Source organism: Onychomys torridus, chromosome 21 (genome assembly GCF_903995425.1).
Source record: "Onychomys torridus chromosome 21, mOncTor1.1, whole genome shotgun sequence".
NCBI lineage: Eukaryota > Metazoa > Chordata > Mammalia > Rodentia > Cricetidae > Onychomys > Onychomys torridus.
The window spans coordinates 4,966,669-4,994,266 of NC_050463.1; the positions used below are offsets into that span (position 1 = coordinate 4,966,669).

The 27,598-nt window shown below is 39.2% G+C and overlaps 1 protein-coding gene and 1 pseudogene across 1 annotated transcript in view; one reads left to right on the top strand and one right to left on the bottom strand.

Moving 5' to 3' along the window:
• The window catches only part of LOC118571442 (zinc finger protein 878-like), a 70,105-nt gene that overhangs the window by 29,917 nt on the left and 12,590 nt on the right, over positions 1-27,598 (top strand). The gene's annotated exons all lie outside the window — the stretch shown is intronic.
• Positions 9,751-16,308, bottom strand: LOC118571905 (annotated as a pseudogene).

Genomic DNA, 27,598 nt, shown 5'->3' on the forward strand with positions numbered 1-27,598 from the left:
TTTATAAAGAGAAGTAAGTGGATACTTCTTCACATTGTATGGGGAACACCAATTTCTGGATCTCCTACATTCTATACTGAAGTAAAAAAAAAAAAAAATCAGGAAAGACAGGCTATAGATCAGAAATTTTGAATAAAGTGGTTCAAAGCCCTTATGATTTCTGTTCAAAAGTCAGAATTATATGCTATTCTCATGTTATTATCAGATTTTTCCAGAAGCTCTTAATATAGTTACTCACAATATGCAGAAAGAGTTGTTTTACATATTGAAACTGCTGAATTTATTCCAGATGATACAGAATTGACTTTGTTATCTATTCAGTTATAAGAAACAATCAGAAATAGAAATCATCCCTTATACATAACACGTATTAGATTCCATATGGGTGTACCAGGCCCTATAGCACAATGGAATAATGAAATTGATCAGTTATTAGTAGTGCTGGAGGCCTCAGAATTTCACAAAATACACCATGTCATTAGCAAGGGATTGAAAAAGGAAGTAACCCAACGGCTACTCAAAGAAATGAAATTTGACATATGGATATGTCTTATTTTCCAGAATTTGAAAAATTAAAATATGTACTTCATAACATAGATACATAGTCTGGATTTCAATGGCCAACTGCTTTGATTTCTGAAAAGGCTGATTCTATAGTTACACATATATTAGAAGTAATGACTATCATGGGAAGACCCGTACAAATTAAAACTGGCAACGTTCCAGCATATGTCTCTAGTAAAACGAAACACTTTTTTGTGTACTACAACATAAAGCATATTACCGGTATACCACACAATTCTACAGTACAAGCAGTTATAGAAAGACCTAATCATACTTTATAATATATGCTTAATTAATGGAAATGGGTAATAAAGACCCCTAGAGAGAGAATGCACAATGTTTTATTAACTTTAAATTTTATAATGCAAATGAGAAAGGAATGGTAGCTGTAGAGAGACATTGGGTAATAGAAAAAAAAACTACAGAATTAAATCAGCCCGTATACTTTAAAGATATGAGAATCTCGGAATGAAAATCCAGGATATGTGTTATGTTGGGGAGGAGGTTTTGCTTTTGTTTCCACAGGAGAAGAAAAGCTATGGATACTATCAAAATTGATAAAGATTGTGTTTGAAGAAGAGAGACCTCTTGATTAGAAGAGGTGATAGTTCATCAATCAACACGACCATTCAATCTAAACTAACTTATAAGACTAACACTTGCTTTTCATTTGATCAGATATAATGTACCCACTTTATATTCCTGTCCACCTCCCAAATGATGGGATGAGTATCCCAAATTCTGGGATTAATGGCCTGCACCACCACTGCCTGGCTTCTGTGGTTAAATACTGGTTAGCTCCACCCTCTGATGTCCAGGCAAACTTTATTTGTCAGAAAACAAACAAAATATCAATGGAGGAGATAAAAATCAAATAACTGCATTCCATCCAGAAGGCTGAGAGTGGACTTTGCTAATGACCTGGTAAATTTTTTGCTACTGTAAAGCAGACCTCACCTACCTTTTGCTATTTCCCCAGGAGGATTATCCCAGAGTCTTCCCCCTAGTCCACTAAGCATTTGAGGGGAGACGTCACATGGACTCTATGGCCTCCTGACCTCTATGCTTTATTGGTCAGAGATCCACTAGATTCTGGGCCTTTTAGCTATAAAACCTACCCTCATGGTCACATGTACTTTGCTAAGGAGTCTCTACATCATCACACCTTAAGCATTATTGTGCACCTGGAACTGGACTGATTGTTTCCTGGAAACCTTTTCCCAAATTGTACTGTATTTTAAATATGCTGACAATGGTCTGCCTGGTGATAGTCTCCCTTAAGTCGGATCCAAGTTGATAAGTCATTTTGCACTAGGTTTTCCTTCTCATCCTGCAGGGACCCCCACAACTTGTGCACAATGTGGGGGGCACATGACCCTTGGAAAAGGCAAGAAGAGTTTACCATGAATAGAAATAAGGGGTCCTTTCACTGGTAGGGGTCATGACCTTAAAGTGAGAGAGTGGGACTAAATATGGACTTTTCTCAGTTTTCTGTGACAAAGAATTTTGTACAGTTATTGAAATATTTTTTAAGATCCAGAGGAACAAAATATTCAGAGCTACAAACTTTAGAACACATAAGAACCAAAGCAAAGAGAGCCCATGAAAAGGAGGATAATAACGGGCATGCATACCACAGTGACCACTCCGGCTTAAGAATAATCCAGCATTTTGACATTGTGGATCACAATTTCCAGCACCTTTTGACTTTCATTTTTAATAATTCTCACTGTGTGTTATGGGAGTTCCCTTATGCCTTTTCTTTTGGGAAATTTTGAGTGGGCTTCAGTGGAGAATGAAGGTGTATACAATGGGAGCAAATTTAAATCAAATAATTCTTTGGGAAAAATATCCCTACCACTGTGAAACCATAGACCATGATGACTCTGCCTACTCCTAAGCAGGTTCACACAAGCTGCTAGAAAAGTTAGATGAGTTACATATCCTTGATAAATAAGATTTATTTGACAAATAAGGGTTTTTTTTTTTAATTCAGGGTTTGTTTGGGTTTTTTTGTTTAGATGTATTTATTATGTATACAGTGTTCTGCCTGTGAGCATCCCTGCAGGCCAGGAGAGGGCACCAGATCTCATTACAGATGGTTGTGAGCCACCATGTGGTTGCTGGAAATTGAACTCAGGACCTTTGGAAGAACAGCCAGTGCTCTTAACCTCTGACCCATCTCTCTACCCCTAAATAAGGTTTTTTGATAGATAAATAATATACATTTGATAATCAATATTTATAATTTCCTATTGTCTACTCAGTTCACAGTATTATTTGACTAGCTTTGTCTTTGCTAATGTTAAGCATTAGCTATTTAGATAAACTAAGCAACATGCTATAATAGAGCGTCTGGTCCCCTGAGAAAATCCTTTTCCCAAGATCAGACATTTAAATAAAAGCTGACATTTCCACAGGGCTTCAAAAAGTTCCTGCTTGCTATAAAGGGAGCCATTCTCCTCTCTACCAAGAGTAACTAGGTGCCCTTCCATTAACTCATGACAGGGGTGTCTATTAACTTGTCATGGTCCATGCTATCTCCCTCAGTCCCTGCTCACAAACCCTAACCCAGCACACAAGCCCCCTTCCTCCCATTCCCATGTACACCTTTGTGCAATTGTAGAGTATGAAAGTCTAAACCTTCTTTAATAAAGCAGCAGCTGTTCAGATTTCCCCTCAGATCCTGTCAGTCTGCTTCCCTCACCAATTCCACACCTCTACTTTTGGACCTGAATTTCTCAGAGTTAGAATCTGGCAATAAAGTCCCTGTTAAATAGTATTTATTAATAGAATTTTCTGCTGGACACATCTTGGCCACAAAGACAGAATGGATTCCACAGACTTTAGGCTTTCAGGCCAGCCATGGACCTTTGGGACTTACCCTCTCTCAGGACCTGACTGGAACTCAGAACTCTTCTCCTGATCCTTTAGTTAATGTCTAAATGGATGCTTAATTTTCATAGAAAAAAAACTAATGGAGCAAACTTCATAATATTGAACTATATCATTGGGTGAGCTTGAATGACACTTTTAGGCCCCTGGTCTTGGTCGTTCTGGGAGGGGAGTCCAAAGACCAGGAAAAGGGGAAGATCCCACCCTCGGGAATACTCAAGTGTGGAAACAGGCTGTTGATTGACAGGAGTATATATCTGGAGCCCATCTGACACATGAGAGGTGAATCAAAGTCAATAGCCTGAACCTTATAAGATTTTTTTAAGTTCATAAAAAGAGGTACAAGTTTTAGATATGTTAGCATTACTACTATTTGTAATCTGTACTGAAATCCACATTGTAGAAAGAGCAGTAGACTTATGCTCTTGTGTCGTGGTAAAAGCTTGAGTACCCAAAAATGAATCTGGATTAGATGCATGAACATTCTTTAAGGTAAGCTCAGAGAGAACAAAAATATTCTGTGGAACAGAAGGGCAATAGCTCATATGATCTTGATTTTATTTTATTTTTTATTCATTTCACATACCAACCACAGATCCCCCTCCCTTCCCTGCTCCTGCTCCCCACACCATCCCCCACCCCTCACCCCTTCCTCCAACAGGGCGAGTTCTCCTCATAGGACAGCTAAGCCTGGAACATTCAGCTGAGGCGGGACCCAGCCCCCCCCCCTGCTTTATCAGGGCTGAGCAAGATGTCTGACCAGAGTTAATGGGATCCAGAAAGCCAACTCATGCACTAGGGACAGATCCTGATCACACTGCAAAGGGCCCCTCAAACAAACCCAGCTACACAACTGTCTCCTGTATGCAGAGGGTCCAATCCTGTCCTATGCAGTTTCCATAGCTGATGGTCTAAAGTTCCTGAGTTCCTTTGAGCTTGGTCCAATTGTCTCTGGAGGTTCCTCCATCATGATCTTGACCCCCCCCCCCTTGCTCATGTAATCCCTCTTCTCTCTCTTTGACTGGACTCCTGGAATTCAGCCTGGTGCATGGCTGTGGATCTCTATGTCTGCTTCTATTGATTACTGGATGAAGGCTCTATGATGACAGTTAGGGTATTCACATACCTGATTACCAGGGTAGGCCAGTTCAGGCACCCTCATCATTGTCATTACTAGTAGTCTAATCTAGGATCATCCTTGTGGATTCCTGGGAAATTCCCTAGCACCAGGTTTCTCCCTTATCCCATAATATCTCCCTCTGTCAAGATATCTCTTTCATTGCTCTCCCACTCCCTCCCTCCCCCAGCTCAACTATCCCATTCCCTCATGTTCTCATCCCCCATCCCCTACCCTCATCCCCAGTTTACTCACTGGGATCTGTTTCCCCTTCCCAAAGTGATCTGTACATCCCTCTTAGGGTCCTCCTTGCTTTCTAGCTTCTCTGGAACTGTGAGTTATAGTCTGGTTATCCTTTACTTTACATCTAGTATCCACCTATAAGTGAGTACATACCATGTTTGTCTTTCTATGGTATTACCAGTGGTAGAATTGGGTTTTGAGGTAAATTAATTTCCAATTTTCTGAGAAACCACCGTACTGATTTCCAAAGTGGCTGTCCAAGATTGCACTCCCATCAACAGTGGAAGAGAGTTCCCCTTGCTCCACATCCTCTCCAACATAAGCTGTCATCAGGGTTTTTTATCTTAACCAATTCTGGCAGGTATAAGATGGTATCTCAGAGTTGTTTTGATTTGCATTTCCCTGATGACTAAGGATGTTGAGCAGTTCCTTAAGTGTCTTTTGGCCATTTAGTATTCTTCTGTTGAGAATTCTCTGTTTAGATCTGTAGCCCATTTTTTTAAAGATTTATTTATTTATTATGTATACAATGTTCTGCTTATGTGTACGCCTGCAGGCCAGAAGAGGGCACCAGATATTATTGATGGTTGTGAGCCACCATGTGGTTGCTGGGAATTGAGCTCTGGAAGAACAGCCAATGCTCTTAACCTCTGAGCCATCTCTCCAGCCCCTGTAGCCCATTTTTTAATTGGATTGTTTGGTGTTTTGCTGTTCAGTTTCTTGAGTTCTTTATCTATTTTGGAGATCAGCCCTCTATCTGATGTGGGGTTGGTGAAGATCTTTTCCTATTCTATAGGCTCTTGTCTTCTCTTATTTATTGTGTCCTTTGCCTTATAGAAGTTTTTCATTTTCAGGAAGTCCCATTTATTAATTGTTGCTCTCAGTGTCTGTGCTACTGGTGTTATACTTAGGAAGTGGTCTCCTGTGCCAATGCTTTCTAGGCTACTTGCTACTTTCTCTTCTATGAGGTTATGTGTAGTTGTATTTTTGTTGAGGTCACTTGGTTTTGAGTTTTATGCATGGTGATAGATATAGATCTATTTGCAATCTTCTACATGTTGACATCCAATTATGCCAGCACCATTTGTTGAAGATGCTTTCTTTTTTCTATTGTACAGTTTTGGCTTCTTTGTCAAAAATCAGGTGTTCATAGGTATGTGGATTAATGTCAGGATATTCAATCCAATTCCATTAGTTGACATGTCAATTTTTATGCTGATACCAAGCTATTTTTATTACTATAGCTCTAGTATAGTCTATAGACAGAGCTTGAAGTCAGGGATGGTAATGCCTCCAGAAGTTGTATTACTTTAAAGGATTGTTTTAGCTATCCTAGGCTTTCTATTTTTCTATATGAAGTTGAGTATTGTTCTTTTGAGGTCTGTGAAGAATTGTGTTGGAAGTTTGATGAGGATTGTATAGAATCTGTAGATTGCTTTTGGTAAGATTGTCATTTTTACTATGTTAATCCTACTAATGCATGAGCATGGGAGATCTTTCCATTTTCTCATATCTTCTGCAATTTCTTTATTCAAAGACTTAAAGTTCTTATCATACAAGTCTTTCACTTGTTTGGTTAGAGTTACCCCTTAAACTTTATATTACTTGAGATTATTGTAAAGGGTGATATTTCTCTGATTTCTTTCTCAGCCCATTTTTCATTTGTATCTAGGAGGGCTACTTTTATTAGTTAATCTTGTATCCTGCCACATTACTGAAGGTGTTTATCAGCTATAGGAGTTCCCTGGTAGAATTTTGGGGGTCATTTTTATTTATTTATTTCACTCATGATATTCATTAATTACACTCATGATATTAATTACATTTGTGGTATTCATTGATTACATTCACAGTATTCATTCAATAATTATATTTATGATATTCATTAATTACATTAATTGTATTGATTTATTACATTTGTGATATTATGTCCTGATACTACTATCCATTTGTGGGACTTTTCCATTACACAAACAGAGATTCTGTACTTAGGAAATCATTGCTCTATATTCCTTTCTTCTCCATCTTGAGATAACATCTAATGTTTCTGTCTCTATAAATTTGTATATTCTATAGTAATATTCTATAGTATTTGTCCTTTTTTAATGTAAAAACATTCTATGTACAACTGCAGGAGAAATAATACACAGATAGCTTGAACATAAAAACAGGTTATAATTCAAAATTCCAGGGTTATTTTAAACACTAAAATATTTTCTTTGTAGAAAATAGTAAAAATAATATTTCCCAATAAGTCCTTTTATACATATACATAGTGATTAGATTCTGAAATACAGGAGAAACCTATCTTCATCTGTTAAGAGAGCTATGTTTTACTTAAGTTGTGTAAGTGAGATTCCTATTTATCTTCCTGAGTTCACTGTTTAATTTATGGCAGACATTTTTCTATAGGCTAATCCATAATCTAAAAAGATTTTAGCCTCCCCTCCTGAAAGTATGGCCAGCATTTTCTTTCATCAGCTTGATACAGTAAAAATTCTTATACTAATAGTGAAATATTTCACTAAAGCTTGCCCAGTGATTGCGCAAAACCGAAACTTAATTATAAGCCACAGTCATCCTAGGGTCCACCCTACTATGTAGCCTCCCTAGATCTGTGAGTTGCAGTCTGATTGTCCTTTGCTTTATACCTAGTATTTTGGGGTTCATTTATGTAGACTATCATATCATCTGCAAAAAGCAGTTTGACTTCTTCCTTTCCAGCTTGTATCCCTTTGATCTCCTTTTGTTGTCTTATTGCTCTGGCTAGAACTTCAAGTACCACATTGAATAGACATGGGGAGAGTGGACAGGTTTGCCTTGTTTCTTATTTTACTGGAATCACTTTGAGTTTCTCTCCATTAAATTTTCTGTTGGCTGTTGGCTTGCTGTAAATTGCCTTTATTAAGTTTAGGTATGTTCCCTGTATTCCTGATCTCTCCAGGACCTTTACCATAAAGGGGTGTTAGATTTTGTCAAAAGCTTTTTCAGCATTTAATGAAATGATCATGTGGGGTTTTTTCAGTTTTTTTTAAAAAAATATATATATATGATGGGTTACATTGACAGATTTTCATATGTTGAACCATTCCTGCATCTCTGGAATGAAAACTCCTTGATCATAATGGATGATTTTTTTTGATGTGTTCTTGGATTTGGTTTGCCAATATTTTATTGAGTATTTTTGCATCAATGTTCATGAGGGAGATCGGTCTGTAATTCTCTTTCATTGTTGCATCTTTGTGTGGTTTGGGAATCAGGGTAAGTGTAGCCTCATAAAAAGAGTTTGATAATGTTCCTTCTGTTTCGATTGTGTGGAACAATTTAAGGAGTATTGGAATTAGCTGTTCTTTGAAAATCTGGTAGAATTCTGCTGAAACCATCTGGCCCTGGGCGCTTTTTTTTTTTTTTTTTGGTTGGTAGACTTTTTTTATTTTTTTTAAATTTATTTATTATGTATCCCTGCAGGACAGAAGAGGGAACCAGATCCCATTACAAGTGGTTATGAGCCACCATGTGGTTGCTGGGAATTGAACTCAGAACCTCTGGAAGAGCAGTCGGTGCTCTTAACCTCTGAGCCATCTCTCCAGCCTGGTTGGTAGACTTTTAATGACTGTTTCTATTTCCATAGAAGTTATAGGTCTATTTAAATTGTTTATCTGATCTCTATTTAATTTGGTTATATAATACCTATACAGAAAATTGTCTATTTCTTTTAAGTTTTCCAATTTTTTGGTATACAGGTTTTTGAAGTATGACCTGATGAGTCTCTGGATGTCCTTGTTGTCAGTTTTTGTTGGTGGTGTTTTTTGTTTGTTTGTTTTTCTGAGACAGAGTTTCTCTGTGTAGCTTTGGAGGCTGTCTTAGATCTCGCTCTGTAGACCAGGCTGGCCTTGAACTCACAGAGATCTGCCTGGCTCTGCCTCCCGAGTGCTGGGATTAAAGGCGTGTGCCACCACCACCCAGCAACTCTATGTTCTTTTAAAGGCTTTTGTTTTATTTGGAGCATTTTGGCATCCAAATTAACATATTTTCTATGCATTTTACTATTTAATAGATTTTTAAAATTTTTAGATTTTAAAACTTAATTTGAGAAATCAAGCATGCTGTAACCCCAAGAAGTGTTTGTACTTCTAAAAAAGTCACAAAAAGATGAACTTAAACTATCCGTCATAAAATTTTCCATATTCCATTTATGAATAAAGAAATACTAAGTTCATTATTATATGTCTCTTGCTCTCTAGTAAGTCAGATTTTCAGACACACTTCAGTAACCAATCTCTCTGTTAACCTGTATCTTAATTCACTTCCTCTTAGAGATGGTCATGTCAATGTTAACACTGTGTCATATGCAGTCTAAGCCCCAAAGCTTAAGTAAGTCTCAAACTTGTAGATTTAGCATGGATATGTTCACCATAGTTACATATCTGCATTCACATGTACAGTGTGCTATGTGTTAAATTATTTCAAGTAACTGAAGTCTATCTAACAGACATCAGCCGGACAGTCTACACAGACTTAGACAGTAGTGTCCAAACATAGTACTGAGCTGAAACTGGAAATTCCCAGCAAAACCTACTGTAATATTAAGAGAAACAAGATTCCTAGCAGATACAAAAGTGCTTGGCATGACAAGATTACCAAAATAAAAACATTTTGAAAGTTATATGGTTCTAGAAATATAAACTATTCTTTACTTTTGGATAATTTAACATCTGCATCTTAAATTTTATAAATTTAATATATATATAAATAAACAACCTCTTTGGTAACGAGTTTTTGGTTTTTTTTTTTTTTTTTAATGCACACAAAAAATTGTGCAAGTTATAATCTGCTAAGGTTTTCATCTTGGTTATCTCATCACAAGTAACTCAAGAAGTGTTTAACTATGTGGCTCCAGGGACATCCAGCACTGACCAGATCCTGTCACCTCACCCAGTGTTTGCGGCCCCCAATTCTATAACAGGCCACCGGCAGACAGGACAGGTGCAGTTCTCTGGCAACCAGCCATCAATACAGTGAATGTGAAACTCATGCTGACACGGCAGCTGCCGGAGCTTGTTCCCAGCCACACAGTCACTGACCTTACCTAACTCACTGTCAACCCCATTTTGTTCATAGCTCCTCCTGGTAGAAAGATTGTCAATCTGCTCTTTGGTTAAACCAAAACTGGATCCTCATCGCCTTCATTCAGTAAGAAGAAACGAGCAAGGCGCAGAAGGGGTAATATTCCAGCCTCAACTTCGCTGTCTGCCCTTCACAATTGCCTGCTATTTCTATTGCCATCTTTGCGGGCCTGTGGCAGGCTGGGCTCACTTTCATCTAGCATTTCAGCACTGTCTTCTTGGGCCTGCCTCACCTGTGAGGAACTTCCACCCTGCTGACCACTGTTGTTAGCCACATCTACGTTATTCAGTTCTAGGTACCGCTCTGGTAAACGCTGACCGTTTCCTTGATTCTCTGACTGAGGCTCCACTTCCATTAGAGAATTCAGCTCTCCAAACCCAGTCATGATCTGCCTTAAAATTGACCGAAGAGCCACGGAGGATGGCTCAACCACCTCATTCTCAGAAATCCTCCGAAGAGGAACTGTTATGATACTCATGTAAGTTCGAACACCTGACCGCTCTAAATGAGAGATGGTTCTGTGAAAGCCCCCGCTGTTGCTTTCAACTGTACTTCCTGCCAGCCCTGCCCTCGATCGGGTTCTATTTGCGATCCCTATCTCTAGTTTCTCCAGGACGAATCCTCCTGACTTGCAGGTCTAGTGTGATTGCTGGATGGCGCTGTGTGGCAGCTGAGGACCTGGTGGTTTCTCCTTCTTCTACTGTTATTCTTGACACAAGTCTTGAGCTGGACAGCAGTGTATAAATGGTACCTCTGTGTGTTCTATCTTGTTCTAGAAAGACTTGAGTTACACCTCTATGCCTAACAGACTGTTCCTACCAGTTTGCTGTAGTGGTCTACTCTGCCTTTGGGAATTAGGATAAACAGTACCACTCTGTGTCTCTAATCTTTGGTTTGTGTTTGTAATATTACTTCTAGCCCCATTTTCCCAAATATGTGCTGCTCCAAAGCGCTGCCATTCCCTTTGCCTGAGATTACTACCATCTGATTGGTTTGTGTGAGTATTGGTAACGTTAGTGTGATGACTACTAACTCTAGGAACACCAAGTGCTCCTCCAATTTCATTTCTTACCCTTCCACATGCTGAAAACAATCCATGCACTGAACCCTGCCTCCTTGCACCACACCTACCCCCTGGAACACTGGAGTCACCACCACTGGAACTCATGGAGGTTTGGCTTCTCCCTCGCATAGCCACAGGACTAGATCTTTGTTGCCTAGGATCTCTGCTAACACTCAACAGAGGAATGTCTGAATAATCCTCTCCATGAGCTCCAGAACCTCTGTTGTCAGGATTATTGTGGATTTCCAGGCTGAACTCAAACTCTACACTGTTTGGATTTGTTTGGCTCACAGCTCTTCAACTTTGGTTCCTATTCTGTCCACTTCAAGTCACATTTCCACTGCGCCTAAACGTATTCAGCCATCATAGCAGAGAATCCTCTTCTGAATGTTCTCTAAGGTTTTCTGAGTCTCCATCACTTGTCCCACTCAAGCCAGGCCAGGATGCCAGCAGTTCCTTTGCTCTACCTAAGTGCTGCTGTAGCCCCTCTTACGTTATTTCTCCAGGGGTGCCTAAAAGGCAGGAGTCTCTCTTTAGCTGATCATCTTCATCACTGAGTTCATTAATAAACTGGTAATAGGCTTCTTCTCTGTGGAGACGCTCTTGCTGCCATCTTCTCTCATTTTCATGAAATGAGAGTTCTTCTCCACTACCACTTGTTCTAGGTCTAGATGGATTCACGCTGAGACATCTAGTTTCCTTCTTTTCCTTTTAACATTCTTTTAACATATGAAACTGTATCCATTCTTCAGTTGCTTGTGCCTTTTTTGAGAGCTGCTCATCTCCAGCAGGATGACCCGCAGTTGTCCTCTCTGAGGCAGTGAAGAGGCAGAAGGTTCTGCCGCCAAGCCTTCGTAGGTTGCTACGCCTTCTAATCATCCACTGAGTTTGAGAAGCTCAGAATCTCTACAGCTGTTCGGGATGGACCCACCAAAAAGAAAGCTATGAGAAAGGGCCGTCCCATGTCGATCCTTCTCTCACCACCTCTTGTTGTCTGTTGTTATGTCTCCCTTTTCATTTCTGATTTTAATTTGGATATTCTCTCTCTCTGCCATTTGGTTAGTTTGGATAAGGGTTTGTCTGTCTTGTTGATTTTCTCAAAGAACCAACTCTTTGTTTCATTAATTCTTTGTATTGTTCTCTTTGTTTCTGTTTTATTGACTTCAGCCCTCAATTTGATTGTTTCCTGGCATCTATTCCTCCTGGGTGAATTTGCTTCTTTTTGTTCTAAAGCTTTCAGGAGTGCTGCTAAGTCACTAGTGTGAGATTTCTCCATCTTCTTTATGAAGTATTTAGTGCTATAAACTTTCATCTTAGTACTTCTTTCATAACATGCCATAAGGATGGGTATGTTGTCCATTCATTTTCATTGAAATCTAGGAAGTCTTTAAGTGTTTTTATTTCTTCCTTGACCCAGTGGTGATTCAGTTGAACATTATTCAGTTTCCATGATTTTGTAGGCTTTCTGTAATTTGTGTTGTTTTTGTTGAATTCTAACTTTAAGACTTGGTGGTCAGATAAAACACTGATTATTCCAATTTATTTGTATCTGTTGAAATTTGCTTTGTGACTGAGTATATGATCAGTTTTAGAGAAGGTTCCATGGGGTGCTAAGAAGGTGTATTCTCTTGTGTTTGGGTAGAATGTTCTGAAGATGTCTATTAAGTCCATTTGAGTCATAACATCTGTTAGTTCCCATATTTTTCTGTTAAGTTTCTGTCTGGCAGACCTGTCTATTGGTGAGAGTGGAGAATTGAAGTCTCTGACTATTAGTGTGTGGGGTTTTATGTGTGATTTAAGCTTTAGCAATGTTTCTTTTACATATGTGGGTGGCATAAATGTTCAGCATTGAGACTTCATTTCCTGTGATGAATATGCAATGTCCTTCTTTATCTCTTTGGATTAATTTTAGTTTGAAGTCTATTTTGATAGATATTAGAATAGCAACACCAGTCCATTTGACTGGAAAGATTTTTTTCCCAGCCCTTTACTCTGAGGTGGTGTCTGTCTTTAAAGTTGAGGTGTGTTTCTTGTATGCAGCAGGATATTTTCATATCCATTCTGTCAGCCTGTGTCTCTTTTATAGGTGAATTGAGACCATTGCTATTAATGGATATTAATGACCAGTGATTGTTAATTCCTGTTAATTTTTGGTGGTAATGTTGTGTTTCCCTTCTTTGGGATTTTAGTGTGGGATTAGTTATTGCCTGTGTTTTCATGGGTGTATCTAACTTCCTTAGGTTGGATTTTTTCCTTCTAGTGCTTTCTATAGTGCTGGATTTGTAGATAGGTATTATTTAAATCTGGTTTTATGATGGAATATTTTGTTTACTCCATCTATGGTGATTGAGAGTTTTGCTGGGTGTAATAGTGTGGTTTGGCATCCATGGTCTCTTAGTGTCTGCATAATACTGTCCAGGGCCTTCTGGCTTTCAGAATCTCCATTGAGAAATCAGGTATTATTCTGATGAGTCTGCCTTTATATGTTATTTGGCCTTTTTCCTTTGCAGCTCTTAATATTTCTTTATTATGTATGTTTAGTGGTTTGATTACTATGTGGTGAGGGGACTTTTATTTTTGATCCAGTCTATTTGGTGTTCCATAAGCTTCTTGTATCTTCATAGGCATTTCCTTCTTTAGGTTGGGAAAGTTTTCTCCTATGACTTTGTTGAATATATTTTCTGTGCCTTTAAGTTGGTATTCTCCTTCTTCTATCCCTATTATTCTTAGGTTTGGCTTTTTCAAGGTGTAACAGATTTCCTACATGTTTTATGTTATGACATTTTTGGCTTAATGTTTACTTTGATGATTCTATTTCCTCTATTATATCCTCCATGCCCAAGATTCTCTCTTCCATCTCTTGTATTCTGTTGGTTATGCTTGCGTCTGTAGTTCCTGTTCATTTAATCAGATTTTCTATTTCCAGAATTTCCTCAGCTTGTGCTTCATCATTGTTTCTATTTCAATTTTCAGGTCTTGAACTGTTTCCTTCACCTGTTTAATTGCTTTCTCTTGGTTTTCTTTAAGGGACTTATTGATTTCTTTGAATTTTTTGTTTGTCTTTTCTTCAATTTCTTTAAGTGAATTTTTCATTTCCTCTTTAAAGGCCTCTATCATCTTTTTTTTTTTTTTTTTTTTGCTTTTTGAGACAGGGTTTCCCTGTGTAACTTTGCGCCTTTCCTGGAACTCACTTGGTAACCCAGGCTGGCCTCGAACTCACAGAGATCCATCTGCCTCTGCCTCCTGAGTGCTGGGATTACAGGCGTGGGCCACCACCACCCGGGTATCATCACCTTTAAGGTTGTTTTCTTCTGCTGCTTCTACATTGTGATGTTCAGGTTTTGTTGATGCAGAACCATTAGGTTCTGGTGGTATCCTATTGCTCCTCATGTTGTTGAATGTATTCTTGTACTGGCATCTGTCCATCTCTTCCTCCAATTGATGCAAATGGTGTCTGTGTCTCAGGGCACCTCTCTTGGACCAATTGGAGCTCTTGGTCCAATTGCAGCTGGTGGAACTCGCTTGGTAGCCCAGGCTGGCCTCGAATTCACAGAGATCCTCCTGGCCCTGCCTCCCAAGTGCTGGGATTAAAGGCGTACGCCACCACCGCCCGGCTGATTATTCTGATTTTTTAGCACAATAAGAAGCACTTTTAAGTCTGGACTTAGGAAACAACCAAAGGGAATTTAAAATCTTGAGCTTGTAACTATGATAATAGAAGCAAAACTTTCTCATAGCTAGATTAACAGCTTTCAAAACTGCATTGATTAATGTTAAGACTTTAAGCTTTGACGTCTTAACTGTTGTGCCCTGGGTGCAAGACCCCCAAAGAGACCACCAGAGACATGAACTCACCAAAATGCAAAAGCAAGGTTTATTGAAGCAGTTCAAACCACAGTAGGGAATTTGGTCGAGCATCCCAAACACAGTGGAGGCTAGAGGAAGTGCCCACCCCTCTGCAAGCTCAGTTTTTAAAGGCAAAAACCACAAAGTTACATCATTTCGGGTTGCTAGTATGGGTACAATTCTGATTGGCTCACATTTTAGAGGCTTTTCAGGATTTCTGTGTTATCTTACTTTGTAGTTTTAACCAGTTGTTTGTTAAACAACTTTATAGACTACCTCTGGCATTGGGGGCATTCTGTGGTTAGTCAATTGCTACCAGATAGTCCTCCAAACATCCTGACTTTATACTTTGACCATCTCTGGCATTGGGGCATTCTATGGTTAATCAGTTGCTACCAGATGGCTCTTCAAACATCCAGACTTTGTCCTGGGACCTATGTCAGCAGCTCTGAGAATTTTGAAACTCAGGCCTGTTTCAAGCTGGGGTGAGGGGCTTGCTTGAAATGGGGGTGCTTTGGTTCTTCATTAACAGTAGCGCAGTAAGAGAAAGAAATCTGAAGTATTAGCCATTCTTTCTATATACCTTAAATTTCTTTCTCATCACAACTTAAACCTTAACATCCTCAGACCTTACATAAACTTGCATTTGTATACCTTAAAACACTTTCTTGGAACTTACATTTTCAAAGATTCTCAAAGCTTAAGCTTTAAATGTTACATCTTTTTCTATCCAAATATTCACCAGGAGAAAGATTATTGTAAAGTGATTTTCTTTATTTAGGAATAGCCAACCTGTACCTATTGGGAACAGATAAGGCCCCATCTCTGGACTGGGGAGTCCAGGTTCCTAGCCACTAAGACCAGGGGTATGTCCTGTACCCCTGCCCCAAGCCATTGGAGCCACAGGGACCAGACAACTGCCCGTCCCCCCATTCCCTCACCAAGAAAACAGCCCCCTGCAACAACAGTAAAAACCAGAGTCACGAGCCCAACCTGCACCTATTGGAGACAGGAAACAGCCCCCTGTGACATCAGGCCTGGTAGGTTTTTGCGATAAGGGTAGTAATCATATCTTTGGTAGTTGGTGGGGGAGGTGGGAACATGGGAGAAAAACCCATGGATGTCTGAGATATATTGGTTGTAAGAAAATCATTGTTGCCGAGAAGAGAGTTGGAACCGATGGCAACAGGGTTAGGGGAATTAACAGGCTGTTTTAAAAATTTAATGATAAAGGTGACACCTGTATCTCTTCCTTTCTAATATGGGCGAAGGCCCCAAATGAGACTATCCTCCCAGGCTGGGGTGGGTGGGGAGAGAAGCAGCAAAGTCACTTCACCACCGACCAGACACCTTGGCGGCGCCGCCGCAACCGCCGTTTTAACGGAGCGCTAGGGCTGGCTTGGCACTTTCTGCCCAGGCGAAGGAGCTGCGGAGAGGCACCACGTGCTCTCATTCCTCCGCCCTCCCAGGTCCCTCCCCCCTCCGCCTTTCACAAGTACACACACACACACACACACACACACACCCTGCCAGAGCCGCTGGCTGCCCTCCCTTTTTTCAGCATTTTTCATTAATCATCCCTTCTTGGGGAAAACAGTTACAAGAGTCCTCTAAAGTGACTAAAGAATTTTAGGAGGTTTTTTTTTTTTTTTTTATCCCTCGTGTCTGGAAGGCCTTTTTAATGTCTTTTAGAAACAAATCCTGAGAAGTTCCCTGTCCCATGGTGAAGTCTATAGCTCAGACTCACCTCATCCTTCCCGCTCTCTGGATCACCAGGACGCCGAGTCAGTTGGTCTCGACGGGCGATCACTTCAAATCTCCACCAGATGTCTGGACTTTTTTGGAGAAGGACATTCAACTCCCAACAATGCAAGGGTCGAGTCCCAACGTTGGGCACCAGATGCCCCGGCCAGCGGGGTTTCAACAGGGTGACCCACCTGTGGGAGCAAATGAAAGAGACAGAGGAGACGAGAGACGAACAGCAAGACAAGATTCTGATCGAGCTGCAATTTTTATTTTCCTCCACAAGGCCTATATAGCATAGGAGGGGAGGGGGCAGGAAGGAGGGAAGGGGAAGAGACGTGGAAGGCATGCAAGACGTGTGAGACATGCAGGTCGTGCAACTGCAGGAAGTCGGCTAAGGTGACTGGTCAGGGGCCATTTGTTCTGTTGCTAGGCTACCTGACCATGGAATGCTCTTTACATTCGGTTGCCATGGCACCTGACTGTGGAATGTTCTTATCTTTGGGAGCCTCTGGTTAGTAAACAGGTGTTACTGCTCTGGGGAAGGGCAGTGGTCTTATGACTTGTTCTCTGGCCTAGTTAGTACTTTTCCATGGTTCATGTTTGGTTCCTGAAATCTTGGTCCCTAACAGGCACCCACATTTGTAAAAGAAACATTACTAAAGCTTAAATCATACATTAAACCCCACACACTAACAGTGGGAGGTTTCAACACCCCACTCTCACCACTGGATAGATCTACCAGACTGAAACTTAACAGAAATAAGGGACCTAACAGAAGTTATGACTCAAATGGACTTAATCGATATCTACAGAACATTCCATCCTAACACAAAAGAATATACCTTATTCTCAGCACCTCATGGAACCTTCTCAAAAATTGACCACATGCTTGGTCACAAAGCAAATCTCAACAGATTAAAAACCATTGGAATAACTTCCTGTATTTTATGGGACCACTGTGCCTTAAAGTTAGATTTCAATCACAACAAAATTTACAGAAAACCTACAGTCTCATGGAAAATGAATAATTCCCAAATGAATCACCAATGGGTCAAGGAAGAAATGAAGAAAGAAATTAAAGATTTCCTAGAATGCAATGAAAATGAAAATACAATATACCCAAACTTATGGGACACTATGAAAGCAGTGCTAAGAGAGAAATTCATAGCACTAAATGGCCACAAGAAAGAAGTTGGAGAAATCTCACAGTTGAAAGCTCTAGAAGAAAAAGAAGTAAACTCACCCAGGAGGAATCGATGCCAGGAAATAATCAAATTGAGGGCTAAAATCAATAAAATAGAAACAAAGAGAACAATACAAAGAATAAAAAAAAGAGTTTGTTCTTTGACAAAATCAACAAGGTAGACAATCTCTTATCCAATTTAACCAAAAGGCAGAGAGAGAGCACTTAAATCAACAAAATCAGAAATGAAAAGGGAGACATAACAACAGACAATGAGGAAATCCAGAGAATCATCAGCTCATACTTCAAAAGCCAGTACTCCACAAAATTGGAAAATCTAAAAGAAATGGACAATTTTCTGGACAGGTACCACATACCAAAGTCAAATCAAGACCAGACAAACTATTTAAATAGGCCAATAACCTCTAAGGAAATAGAAACAGTCATTAAGTCTCCTAACCAAAAGAAGTCCAGGACCAGATGGCTTCAGTGCAGAATTCTACCAGATTTTCAAAGAAGAGCTAATTCCAATACTCTTCAAATTGTTGCACAAAATAGAAACAGAAGGAACATTACCAAACTCCTTTTATGAGGCTACAGTTACCCTGATACCCAAACTGCACAAAGATATAACAAAGAAAATGAATTACAGACCAATCTCCCTTATCAACATAGATGCAAAAATACTCAATAAAATGTTGGCAAACCGAATCCAAGAACACATCAAAAAAATTATCCACCATTATCAAGTAAGCTTCATCCCAGGGATGCAAGGATGGTTCCACATACAAAAATCTGTCAATTTAATACACCATATAAACAAATTGAAAGAAAAAAAAAAAAAAAACACATGATCATCTCATTAGATGCAGAAAAAGCCTTTGACAAAATCCAACACCCCTTCATGATAAAGGTCCTAGAAATGTCAGGAATACAAGGAAAATAGCTAAACATAATAAAGGCAATTTACAGCAAGCCAACAGCCAAGATCAAATTAAATGGAGAGAAACTCAAAGCGATTCCACTAAAATCAGGAACAAGACAAGGCTGTCCACTCTTCCTATATTTATTCAATGTAGTACGTGAAGTTCTAGCTAGAGCAACAAGAAAACAAAAGGAGATCAAGGGGATACAAATTGGAAAGGAAGAAGTCAAACTTTCACTATTTGCAGATGACATGATAGTATATATGAGTGACCCCAAAAATTCTACCAGGGAACTCTTATAGCTGATAAACTCCTTCAGTAATGTGGCAGGATACAAGATTAACTAAAAAAATAAATCAGTATCCCTCCTGTATACAAATGATAAACAGGCTGAGAAAGAAATCAGAGAAATATCACCCTTTACAATAGCCACAAATAATATAAAATACCTTGGGGTAACTCTAACTAAGCAAGTGAAGGACCTGTATGACAAGAACTTTAAGTCTCTGAAAAAAGAAATTGAACAAGATATCAGAAAATGGAAGGATCTCCCATGCTCATGGATAGGCAGGATTAACATAGTAAAAATGGCGATCTTACCAAAGCAATCTACAGATTCAATGCAATCCCCATCAAAATACCAACACAATTCTTCACAGACCTCAAAAGAACAATACTCAACTTCATATGAAAAAACAAAAAACTCAGGATAGCCAAAAGAATCCTGTACAATAAAACAACCTCTGGAGGCATCAGGATCCCTGACTTCAAGCTCTACCATAGAGCTACAGTAATAAAAACAGCTTGGTACTGGCATAAAAACTGACACGTTGACCAATGGAATAAAATTGAAAAGCCTGACATTAATCCACACATGTATGAACACCTAATTTTTGACAAAGAAGCCAAAACTGTACCATGGAAAAAAAGCATCTTTAACAAATGGTGCTGACATAATTGGATGTCAACATGTAGAAGATTGCAAATAGATCCATATCTATCACTGTGCACAAAACATAAGTCCAAGTGGATCAAAGACCTCAAGATAAATCCAGTTACAATGAACCTGACAGAAGAGAAAGTAGGAAGTACTCTTGAATGCATTAGCACTGGAGATCACTTCCTAAATATAACACCAGTAGCACAAACACTGAGAGAAACAATTAACAAATGGGACCTCCTGAAACTGAGGAGTTTTTGTAGGGCAAAGGACACGGTCAATAAGACAAAACAACAGCCTACAGAATGGGAAAAGATCTTCACCAATCCCATATCTGACAGAGGAGACCTTGCCTGGGAGGGGGCATGAGGGGGTGGGGGGTAGGGCTTGGGGATGGGAGGAAGGAGGACAGAGGAATCTGTGTAAAATGAATTTTTCTTAATAAATTTTCTTAATAAAAAAAGGGAGAAAAAGAAAGTCAATATTTGTCTGTTTCCCCCATTAAATCTGTAATATCATTTCTTTCCTTTAAGTTTCTAAACTCCATTCTCATCTCCTCTTTACTACTTTTTATCACCTCTCTTAAAAGTTATTATTTGAAAAATAAGTACTGAAACCAGTTAAAATTAGAAAATAATGTGTTTTAAGTATCATTTTTCTCTAATATTTGTGACAAATGCTATAGTGCCTATATATCTATAATCATTAGTCTTCTGTAACGTGTTGGTCCAAATTCATGATTACTTTAACAAGGCATTATAATATCATGACTTTTATTAAAATACTTCTGCATCTGTATCTTAACTATACAAGGTTCATCAGGAATTCAGAATATAGTTGTGGTGATTATGATAAAATTAGTCACAAAACTGGACATATTTTCATATTAGAAAATTAAAATATATAATATATATTACAAAAAATAAAAAATTATTTTAGCATGGTAAATTTATAAACTTTTTTTCCTTTTTATTAAGAAATTTTCTGGGGCTGGAGAGATGGCTCAGCGGTTAAGAGCACTGATTGTTCTTCCAGAGGTCCTGAGTTCAATTCCCAGCAACCACATAGTGGCTCACAACCATCTGTAATGAGATCTGGTGCCCTCTTCTGGCCTGCAAGCATGCATGTAAGCAGAACACTGTATACATAATAAAAATAAATAAATCTTTAAAAAAAAGAAAGAAAGAAAGAAAGAAAAAGAAATTTTCTACTCACTCTACATACCACCGGTAAATCCCCCCTCCCCCTTCTCCCACCCTCCAGCCCTCCCTCCGAAGCCACCCCCCATGCCTACATCCTCCAAATCAAGGTCTCCCATGGGGAGTCAGCAGAGCTGGCACACTGAACCTAGGCAGGTCCAAGCCATTCCCCACTGCACCAAGGCTTCACAAAGCATGACACCACAGGCACCAGGCTCCCAAAAGCCTGCCTATGCACCAGGGATGGATCCTGACCCCTCTGGCTGGGTGCCCCCCAAACAGTTCAAGCCAAACAACCATCTTCCATATCCAGAGGGCCTAGTCTAGTCCCATGGGGGCTCCACAGCCATTAGTCTACAGTTCATGGGCTTCCACTAGTGTGGCCTGTCATCTCTGCACATCTTCCCATCATTAGCTTGATTGCCCCCGCCTCACAGAATCCCTTCTCTCTCTCAATGATTGGATTCCCAGAGCTCAGCCTGGCACCTAGCCGTGGACCTCTGCATCTGCCTTCATCAGTCACTTGCCAAAGGCTCTCTTAGTCCAATTGGGTGCTGGCAAGTATGGTAAATTTTTGAGAGTTCATGAAACACCCAATTCGATCTCCATCATTTGAAATTTGCTTCATGATGCTTTCTTGTTGAGCTGTGGTGAAGGCTCCTTTGTGGAAGAAATGAAAGAGATACTTATAAATTCAGTGGAAATTTCTGAAGACAGATTATAAATGTAGATGACTGGAGAGTTGAGTAGTCAGTCAAACAATTCCCCAGGGGCCTGCTGCCAGTAGACATGTTTGGGGGGTTTTGTTTTGCTTTGTTTTGCTTTGCTTTGCTTTGCTTTTTTGTTTTGTTTTGTTTTGTTTTAGAACAAAGGGTCATGGAGACTGCCTTCTCCTATGGGAGAAGGCTTGACAGGGAGAACAGCAATGTCTCTGCTAAGTAAAAGGAGGACTCACTCATAGTAGAGCTGTCTTTTGTGACTATAAGAAGTAACGCTGTGTAGGAAATCTTTGTCCATCCTGGTGCTCTCTGCATGATTTGGTTCTGTATAACAGGAGTGAGGATAAACCTCCTGCACTGTGCACTTGTAGCTCCATCATTATCCTTGCACAGATAGATAGTTAGATGGAAGAGGGTGACATATTGCATTGGAATTTCCCCCAAAGTCCTTCCAAGCACTGCAAATACATGGAGCTTACAATAGTTCTTACTGAGTACTTTTTAAACCATCCAACCTCACAGTTCAATGTTTTCTGAACTTATAACTCATTTTGGTTGTGAGATTCTCTACAATTTGTAATTTTTTTAACTCAATGTCCAAAATGTACCTTTTAGACACTGATGTGACAAGGGCAGCACAGTTCATCTGTTGCTTCCTCTTTATGACTGATGAGACTAGACACATGGTTGCTGGATTCCTAATACCAAGAATGAAGAGTTATATAATCATAGTGCCTCAGCCTGGCATTGCCATCTCCCCACTGTGCCCTCATTGTCTGTCCCTCTGCTAAAAAAGGAACTCTAGTGTTTTAAGATTTTTTCTCTTTTATTAAACATAGATTCTTATGTCATACAATATAATCTGAATACAGTTTCCTCTCCCTCTACTCCTCCCAGTTCTTACCCACCTCATTCTCTCACATCTGGATTCACACCCTTTCTATCTCCAATTAGAAAGAACAGCCTTCTAAGAGATAACAAAATAAAATATAATGAAATAAAATGAAAACCATAATATTAAATTTGAACAATAAAAGATTCTTGTACCCAAGAGAAAGCACAAGAATCAGAGACCCTCTTGTTTACACTTTCAGGAGTCTCATAAATGTACTAAACCGACAGTGATTGTACACATGCAGAGGACCTGTAGACCCTGTGACTGCTGATTCAGTCCCAGAGGGTTCATAGGAGCTTTGCTCAGTCTCATGGAGCCTTGTTCTACTCATCAGAGATAAATTCTGCAGTCTCAATATATAAGACCACTCTGTCAGCATGCTGAGAGTCAGTAACTCTGTTGGGAGGTTTCTGAAAAAATCCATCAATACCATCAAGTAACATATAATTCCAATTTTTGGACAGACTTATAAGGACTTTGAACCACTTTACTTAAATTTTCTGATCTGTAACCTGCCTTTCCTTGCTTGTTTGCATGTATAAAATGTACAAGCCCCAGATATGGGTGTTTCCTTTAAATGCAGTCAGCATCCAGTTAGCTCTCTTTATAAATTGAATTCTATTGTTTTGAGATATTTGATGTTAATCTCTCCCAAAAAACTACTGCAAGCTCTTTGCCAAGCTTTACTTTCTGCCTATAATTTGTAAATTTCATCATTAGTTAAAGCCACGACAATTTCTGGTGGGTCTATTCCTGATAATTGATGAAGTCACAATTTTCCTTTTAAAATCAACTCAAAGATCTTTTCTACATAAGTTTTTAATTTTTTACTCTGTTTATTTGGTAGAAATATCCATTCCATATGATATCTTCCCTCTGCATTAAAATCCCTGTAGGAAAATGCTTAGAGTGTAAAACAGCCAAATGCAATCAAGATTTGGATCCACACAATCCACATACGCATCCTGTATTTTCATTTCCTCAAAACCCAATTCTCTCTCAGATTCAGCTGATAATTATCTTGGTCTATTTAAGTCCTTGTCAACCTCTAAGGTTTGGAACAAATTACTCAGCTTATCATTTTTTACCCCGACAGCAATCCATAGATAGGAAATGTTTCCAAATAGTTTTTGAAAGTCATTAAGAGTCCATAAACGATCTCTCCAAATTTGCCCTTTTTGGCGTCTGATATTTTATAGACCAATTTTTTTTTTTTTGAGCTGAGGATCAAACCCCTGACCTTGTGCTTGCTAGGCAAGCACTCTACCACTGAGCTAAATCCCCAACCCCTAGACCAATTTTTATATCCTAAATAATTAATAGAATCTACTCTTTGTATCTTTTCAGGAGCAATTTGTAATGTCGAACAAGGCAAAATTTTCTTTACTTCTTAAAAAATTTTTTTAAGTATCTGCAATTGAATCAGCTAGTAAAATATCATCCATGTAATGATATATTATAGATTAAGAAATTCTTTATGAACTACTTTCACTGGCTTTCATACAAAATATTGGCACAGGATTTGGCTATTTAACATTCTCTTGGGGAACCCTCCATTGATATCCCTTAACCAGCTGAGAATTATTATAACTAGGCAATATGAAGGCAAATCTTTCCATCCTTTTCTTGTGAGAGTATTGAGAAGCAACAGTATTTTAAACTGGTAACTATAAGAGGCCATCCTTTAGGTAATAGAGTACACAAAGAAATTCCAGATTGTAGAGAGCCCATTGGCTGAATTGCCTTGTTAATTGCTCTTAGGTTTGTTAACATTCTCCACTTACCAGATTTCTTTTTAATAACAAATACAGGAGACCTCCAAGGCCTGGGTGATTCTTCAAAATGCTGAACATTTAACTGCTCTTATACCAGCTGTTCTAAGGCCTCTAGTTTCTCTGTTGTTAAATGCCATTGCTGAACCCATACAGGCTTGTCTGTTAACCATTTTAATGGCAGGGCTGATAGTGTCTTTGAAAGATCAGCAGCTGTTGTGCATTGTTCTTGTACAATCTGGATGGCTGGTGATTGTTCTTTATAATATCTTCTAATATTTTTCTCAAAAAACATGTGTTAGTGTGTGGTTTGTTTCTGAGGTTGGAAGAATGTTAATCTGGGTATTCCACTGTTGCAATAAATCACAGCCCTATAAACTCATAGCTGTGTTAGCACACATGCCTTTAATTTTCCTGTCTGTCCTTCTGGCCCTATACACTTGACCCATCTTATGTGCTGTTTCACTTGACATAATGTTCCAGTCCCTAACAGCTGAACATTTACCTCCTGAAGAGACCAATTTGGATACCAAGATTCTGGTGCAATGATTGTTACATCCACACCTGTGTCTACAAGACCCTCAAGAAGAACATCATTTATTTGCATTTTTAATTTTTGGTTTTTGTTCATTCATAGAAGTTTGCCAAAAAATTCACTTTATGGTTTTTCCTGAAATTTTTGGTTCTCTGTGCGGTAGTTGTTCTATCACACTGAGCACTATGGTTTATTACAATAAGCATTTGGTTATTTAATTGCTCTGGGAGGGGGTTTCTTCTACAATGGCAGGAAAGGACTGAACTGAATTTGCCATGTGGGCTTGCGAGAGGCAGGTCAAGAGGCCCATCAGGGAGTTTCCAATGGCAAAGGCAAAGGATTAATTACCTTGTTTGTCCCTTTTTGATCTACATTCATTAGTCCACTGTTTGCCTTTACCATACCTCTTCATAATCCAGAAAGGAGGGGCATTCTGCTACCATTGTTCCTTGAAGAAACATTTCTAGGAATGCTGTTTACAATTCCTTTTAAGGTGACGTTGCTTACCATAATTAAAGCATCTGACATTTGTCTTCAGTCCTCTGGAAATCACCTCTCCTATCCAAGTGTCATCATCATGAGATTCAATATTAATTGTATCTCTAATCCATTATTCTATGGGTGCCGACCGTGCCTTTAATAACCTAATTATTCTATTCAAATAATTTTCAAAAGCCACAGATCCAATTATCGCTGTAGATTCTGAATTTGGTATCATTCTATTTACTGCTGAAGACAGCCTTTGTAAGAAATCTGTGAAGGTTTTTTTTGCGGGGGGGGGCTGTATAACTCTCATAAAATGATTTCACTTTCTTTCTTGCTTCTTCAAGTCTGTCCCAAGCACTCAGGGCTGCCATTCTGCATAAAATTGGGGTGTGGTCATCGTATAAAGATTGTCTTTTTACTATCAGTATAATCACTGTGGTGAGCCACAAGGAAATGATATAGGGAGTCCAGCTGTATATGACAAGATATACTTTGACCAACCTAAGGTTAGTCAAAGGGAAGTCATTTATCACTGAATATTTAGTGTTATACAGCTTTAATATTCATCTGAGTCTTGCTATGAATTCCTTGTGCTCATAATTCTCGAACCTGTGTGTGTGAATCTCTGTCTCAGGCAAAAATGCTCAAAGTACTTCAATAAAGTCACATAGGCAGAACTTTCTGCCTGAGCTCCTTACTCCCTTTTTTAACATTTGAATTGGGTACCTGCCTTTTGCAAATATTTCCTTTCAGTCACATCCAAATATAGGGCCAATTGAGGACAATAAGGCTTCTTGCATAACCAGGTGCAGTAAGGACTGGAGCAGAATTCCACAGGCAGACACAGAAGAGAGGAACAGAGATTCTGTAGAGGGTAAAGCAGATCCCTTGTAGAGTTTATCAGGACCAGGGGTAAGGACCCATGAAGGACAGATGGAGGTTGAAGCAACAGAGGACAAAGATGAAACCAAAAGCATAAGGGCTTAGTTATTACCAGGGTTATGAGGGGTCAGAAAAGGTAGCTACATAGAGGAACCAAGATTCAGGACAGAACTGAAGCTGTATAGATAGACTTTAGTCATAAAGTAAACAGACAAAAGAATGTAGTGTACATAGATTCCTTTTCCTCAGATTCCCCACACAAGATACAGCATCTTACCCAGGACTCTGGGAGGATTTTTCTCACAGCTGGAACTTGGGAAAATTACATTAATCACCTTCTCCAAGTAGCTGAACTTGGGAAATTTCAAAGCCACTAGCCATACATCATTGTTCTATAGTCTTAGCCAGGTCTTTCCACCAGGTCTTCCATTGTAACTGTGGCCCAGCCTGTAAGACAGCTGTAACCAAATCTTTCTAGTCTTGAGGGAATAATTCTATTACAAGTAGGTCAAGAGTTTAACATATGCTTTAAAAATGGAGAATGCATACAATATGAGACAATAGCTTCTTTAAATTTCAGATAGTCTAACATTTCCACTGGAATCCAGTTAGCTCGTATACAGCCTTGAGCATTTGGCAGTTCCTGTAAGGGTACTATTATTGGTGAAATTATTAAGGCCACTCCACGTAGTTAAAAGGGAGGTTTATTTTGTGGGGTAACTTACAAATGAAGGGATAGGTTGTAGGGTCTGGCAAAGGTATGGCGCAGTCTGGCGGTATTCTCTGGAGAACTCTGCTCAGTCTACATCATGCGTCCAGCGTTCCAGAACCAAGAGAGAGACCTCCTCTCAATCCTGGGTCTTCAGCTTCCTCCTCTGCCCCGCCTTGTGGGCGTGACCATTACTGAAGCCTCAATGGGGGTTGGAACTTCCAGGCCAATGTTGGGATGGCTACCCATTTCATCTCCCCCTTTTGTCTAAATAAGAAAGTTCTAACCTAATACAAGACAATATACAAAGAGATGGTTATCAAATATTGTCCAGGAGTAATGAGGGATAATGACATAGATAAGTTGGAATTACAATAAGTGCAAACAATATCAAGCAGAAACCACATAGTAAAATCCAGGGAAGTCTAGACCATGGGTAGGTGGTATGTTACAAAGATCATTCCAAAAGGTGTACTATCCTGAAGAACCTGAGTCTAATACTTAATATATTCTATCTAAGATATTATATATGTATATATACTAAGTTGTAACTATAACTGCTAATCTTCAACCTCATCAAAGACCTGAGAAATGGGAGAAGGACACAAGCAACTTTCGGGAGTCTTGCAAGAGTAGACAGAGACAGCTGGCAGCCTGGACAGTCACCTAATGTTTCTCAGCATCGTTGGTGCATTCAAATTGGCTACAGGCCTAGAGTATCTCACAGACCATTTTCAGAAGCCCATCTTAC